This window comes from Mastomys coucha, unplaced genomic scaffold (genome assembly GCF_008632895.1).
Source record: "Mastomys coucha isolate ucsf_1 unplaced genomic scaffold, UCSF_Mcou_1 pScaffold7, whole genome shotgun sequence".
Lineage (NCBI taxonomy): Eukaryota > Metazoa > Chordata > Mammalia > Rodentia > Muridae > Mastomys > Mastomys coucha.
The window spans coordinates 9,991,696-9,997,744 of NW_022196913.1; positions in this window are offsets into that span (position 1 = coordinate 9,991,696).

Genomic DNA, 6,049 nt, shown 5'->3' on the forward strand with positions numbered 1-6,049 from the left:
TGTCCTGTAAATTACATGTTTACACTATGATTGATAACAGTAGCAAAGTTAAAGTGATTAAATAGCAAAAAAAAAAAAAAAAAAAAAAAAAAAAAAAAAAAAGAAGTAAAAAGAAAAAAAGATTTTACAGTTGAGGTCACCACAACATAAGGAGCTATATGAGAGTGTCATAGCATTAGGAAGGCAGTGAACCATCGACTTAGAGGGAATGAATAAGAAATACTGGACAACAAAGTGTGGAGCAGAGACTGAAGGAAAGGCCATCCAGAGACTGCTCCCATATACAGTCACCAAACCCAGACACTATTGTGGATGCCAACAAGTGCTGGCTGACAGGGACTATACTACCAACCAAAGAGTACATATGGAGGGACCCATGGCTCCACCTGCATATGTAGCAGAGAATGGCCTTGTGGGACATTAATGAAAGGAGAGGCCCTTGGTCCTGTGAAGGCTCTATGCCCCAGTGCAGGGGAATTCCAGGGCCAGGAAGTGGGAGTGTGTGGAGTGGTGAGCAGGGGGAGGGGAGAAATAGATAGAGGGTTTTCAGAGGGGAAACCAGGAAAGGGGGATAACATTTGAAATGTAAATAAAGAAAATAGCTAATAAAAATAACATAAAATAAAATAAATTGAATGTCAAAAAACAAACCAAAACAAAAAAACCCCATTGGACAATATCCACCCCTGTGGTATGCTATCAAATGCCTAAGGAACTTTACAACTACAAATGCCTGTATCCAAAAAGGAGAATGAAAAAATGTTGTAACTTAACATTTAATTTTAAGAGGTTAGAAAAATATTAAGCTAAAACAACAGGAAATAAAAGCAAATAGTAACACACAAAAAATGGACCTAAATAGAGAACAAAATTGAGAAGAATAAGAAAGTTAAAATTAGTGTTGGATAAAGTAATAACATTATCAAACTAAAAGCCAAAGAGGTGGTAGGGTGGAGTAAAGAATATGACCAAAATATATCATATGAAAAAAATATTTTAAATTAAAAAATAAAATGGTTACAGTGGCCTAAATAGTTTTTCTTCATATTCACATTTTTAGATGCTAAACAATACTGTGATGATATTTAGAGGGGAGCATCTTAGACATAATTATATAATAGTTGATTTGGCGTAGTGGGATAGGTGCCATTGAAGAGCATGCCCTTTGCAGCTTTTTGTTTTGCTACTATGTGAGGACACCAGCAGAAAACAGAAATCTGCCACCCGGCAGGGAGCTCTCATCACAACGCTGCAACCCTGATATTCTATTCTCAGATTCTCAGCCTTCAGAAATAGAAGCAAAGATGTGTGCACTTGATCATATACACTTGTAACAGTGTGTGCCTTCTGTTGTAGTAGCCTGAGAGGTCGACTAAGAAATTTGTACACACACACACATACACACACACACACACGTACACACACACACACACACACACACATACACACACACAAAAGAGGTGGGGGAGGGAAATACTATAACATAGAGTAAGGTAGAAGGCAATCATAGAGATCTTATGGGAAAGAAAGGAAGGAAGGAAGGAAGGAAGGAAGGAAGGAAGGAAGGAAGTTGTATTAATAAAAACACAATTTTAAAGGAAAGAAAATCAGATAGGCCTTCATTAAAAAAGTGATAGAATTCATAATTTAAAACTCCATAAAATGCCATACTATAATTATTTCATTGTTGAATTACGACAATATTTCACAGACTTCTCCAGGAGACAGAAAGAAAGAAAGAAAGAAAGAAAGAAAGAAAGAAAGAAAGAAAGAAAGAAAGAAAGAAAGGGAGAAAGAAAGAGAGAAGGAAAGGGAGAAAGAAAGAAAAAAGAAAGAAAGAAAGAAAGAAAGAAAGAAAGAAGGAAGGAAGGAAGGAAGGAAAAGAGAAAAGTTTCTTTAACTCATTTGCCACAACCAATATATCATTATATACAAAAAATATACTCCGAAAGAGAAAAAACTGGGCAGATCTGGTCCCTTTTGAAGCAAACGCAATAACACAATAAAATAGGCTTATGTGTTGTGACTGTAAGAATTACCTCAGAGATGCAGGGATAGTTTACCACATGACTATTAGGCAATGTAACACACATTAGTCATATAAGCCACAAAATACACTTATTACAGAGCAACAAACCTAAAAGTAGACAAAACATATTATATAAAAGACTCAGTAAACAAGGGATAACTTCAATTTATTCAACCTTATATAATGTTCAAAGAATACTTGTAGAAGCAAGAAAACAGAGATTCTGGCCAACAATAGGTTTACTACATCTTGTAAAGGAAATTCTAGCAATACTAATTATGAAGAGAAGAGATGTAAACAACACCCATGAAACAACCTCTGCTTTCATTTGACATGCTACTCAGGAAATCATAAAACTGTCACAGAATTGATTTAACCAGGTTATAAGAGACAAGATCAATGTGAATAAACTAGTTGTATTTAAGAACAATGATGAGGAAAAATTTGAAATTAAAATTTATTAAATCATGCCACTTGATTTTATAAGAAAGTGAATTATTTTAAATATATTTGACAAACTGTCTTAGTCAGGGTTTCTATTCCTGCACAAACATCATGAAGAAGAAGCAAGTTGGGGAGGAAAGGGTTTATTGAGCTTACTTCCACATGGCTTTTGATCACCAGAGGAAGCCAGGACTGGAACTCAAGCAGGTCAGGAAGCAGGAGCTGATGCAGAGGCCATGGAGGAATGTTTCTTACTGGCTTGCTTCTCCTGGCTTGCTCAGCCTGCTCTCTTATAGAGCCCAAGACCTCCAGCCCAAGGATGGCACCACCCACAAGGGGCCCTACCCCCTTGATCACTAATTGAGAAAATGCCCCACAGCTGGACCTCATGGAGGCACTTCCCCAACTGAAGTTCCCTTCTGTGATATCTCCAGCCTGTGTCAAGTTGACACACAAAACTAGCCAATACACAAACGAAGTACACTTAGGCAATAATGCCATAAAGCATTATCTAAAGAAATCACAAAATGTTACTTAAATATACTGTGTGTTCATGGGACAGAAGTATTAATGTCAGGAAGATGTGCTACTATCCAAATTGTGCTTCTTGGGCAGTTTAAGGCCTACTGACATTTTAAAGACTCTTATTGCAGAAGTTGATATGTCGATTTGAAAATACAGATGGAAAAACAAACACACAACAATAAGACCAATATTGAAAAAATTATACCAAGAATCCCTTTCCTGTTTTAAAACTTACAAATTCCCAGGAATCAAGAATATATGTAAATAGTATGAGAACAAACACAGTGGTTAACACTGGATTGGCAGTTTAATATCTACAGTTATAAGAGTTATATAGTTTGAGAATTCAACAAAGTCAGTTTAGTGGAAGAAAAAGCCCTTTCAACAAGTACAAATGACAAAATAGATATTCACATGCAAAAGTTATATAATATCTCTATTTATCTATCATCTATCTATCACATCTATTGCCTATCCATTGACTCAAAATTCATATGCTAAATGATAACATCCTTAGAAAAGAAAGATAAATATCCCTCAGCCTGAAAGAATTTTGCACAGATATAACATGGAAAGCATAAGCAACAAGAAGATGACCTTAACCAATGTGTTTGTCCATCAATGGGCACTGTGGTGTTACACACCCATAATCCCAGGCATTGAGATGCAGAGATAAAGTATTAATGAAAATTCAGGTGTAGCCTTAATTGTGTGTGTGTGTGTGTGTGTGTGTGTGTGTGTGTGTGTATGTGTGTGTGTGTGTGTATGACTGGCTGGTTTTGTTGTCAACTTGACACAAACTCGAGTTATCACAGAGAAAGGATCCTCCCTTGAGGAAATGCCTCCATGAGATCCAGCTGTAAGGCATTTTCTCAATTAGTGATCAACTGGGGAGGGCCTAGCCTATTGTGGGTGGTGCCATCCCTGGGCTGGTAGTCCTGGGTTCTGTAAGAAAGCAAGCTGAGCAAGTCAGGGGAAGCAATCCAATAAGCACTAATCCATGGCCTCTGCATCAGCTCCTGCCTTCAAGTTCCTGCCCTGTGTGAGTTCCTGTCCTTCCTTTGGTGATGGTCAGCAATGTGGAAGTGCATGTTGAATACACCCTTTCTTCTCCAACTGGGTACTTGGTCATGATATTTAGTGCAGGAGTAGAAACCTAAAGACAAACTGGTATAATGGGATATTCCCGTGATAGCCTGACCATGTTTTTGGGAGGACTATGGAAGGACTTTGGAACTTTGAGCTAGAAGAGGCTGTGGGATGTTCTATAGGACATTGGAAGATAATGTTGAGAACAGTGGACAAGGTGGAGGCCTGACTTATGAAATTTCAGAGAGGAGATTAAAGATTCTTACCAGGGCTGTTTTGACTGTGAAGATTCTGTGATTCTGGTTAGCTGGGGCAGAAGAATCAGCTGTGATTAACGAGACAGCAGAACTGCTAAAGTGAAATCTTCGCATTACTAAGACAATTGATTTGATGCTGATTAGCTGGAGCTAAGAAATTAACAGTGATTAAGAAGAGACCAGCATCACTAAGGTGAATTCACTTCACATCACTAAGGTGGGAAGTGTTTCCTGAGAGCACTGAGAAGCTGTGTTCCATAGGCAGCCACAGTTGTATCTTGTGTTGGCAACTAGAGTTGGTACTATATAACCAGGTGGTACTGGTTTTGAAATATAAAGAGGTAGCTGCTGATGCTTGGTGCTGTGAGAGGCCAGGAGAGGCCATTGGTGAAGGTACAGCCTCACTAGCAGTTGAAGGCCCAGGACTGAAGGGGTCTTGCAGAGAAGTTGAGGCTTGGCAGTATAAAAAGAGCCTATGAGAGGCTATTTGTGAAAGTGCAGTCCAGTTGCAGAAGAATACAGTGTTGCAGCAGTGTTTTGGAGATGGCAGTACCATGAGATGACCACCAAGAACAGCAGCAGCAGTAGAGGACAGGAACCTGGGACCTAGAAGATCGTAAGTGAGTCCCAGATACTGGATAGTTAGAGTTTGATTTTGCTTTTGATTATGACTGTGCCCTGATATTTTTCCCTCCTGAAGGAAGAAAGTATTTCGGTAGAACTCACAGTTCAGAGACTTTGAATTGTAAGAAGAACTTGAATTTTAAAAGAGATTGGATATTTTAAAGGGATTGAAATTTTAATATGTAAGTATTTGTCAGGCGGTGGTGGCACATGCCTTTAATCCCAGCACTTGAGAGACAGAGGCAGGCAGATCTCTGAGTTCGAGGCCAGCCTGGTCTACAGAGTGAGTTCCAGGATAGCCAGGGCTACACAAAGAAACCCTGTCTTGAAAAACCTAAAAAAAAAAAAAAAAAAAAAAAAAAAAAAAAAAAAAAAAGAATTTGTAAAGACTGTGGGACTTTTATGTTTTTGGAATGAATGAGAAAATAAGGATTGTGGCTTAACAGTAATGTGTTCTTGTGTCAAGTTGACAAAGGGTCAGTTGTACTGGCTAGTTTTGTGTGTCAACCTGATGCAATCTGGAGTTGTCAGAGACAGGAGCCTCCCCTGAGGAAATGCCTCCATGAGACCCAGCTGTAAGGCATTTACTAAATTAGTGATCAAGGTAGGAGGGCTCATTGTGGATGGGGCCATCCCTGGCCTGGTAGTCCTGGGTTTTACAAGAAAACAAGCTGAGTAAGTCAGGGGAAGCAATCCAGTAGGTAATACCCCTCCATGACCTCTGCATTAGCTCCTGCCTCCAAGATTCTGCCCTGTGTGAGTTCCTGTCCTAGCTTCCTTTGGTGATGAACAGTAATGTGGAAGTGTAAGCTGAATAAATCCTTTCCATATATATACATGTGTGTGTGTATATATATATATATATATATATATATATATATATATATATATATATATATATATATATATATATATATATATATATATATATATATATATATACATGTATATACATATACATATATATACACATATATACACACACACATATATATGTGTATATATATATGTACATATATATATTCTTCAACATAACCAGCTCAGTTTGTATCATGTTATTTGTATGTATTTTTTTAGGGCT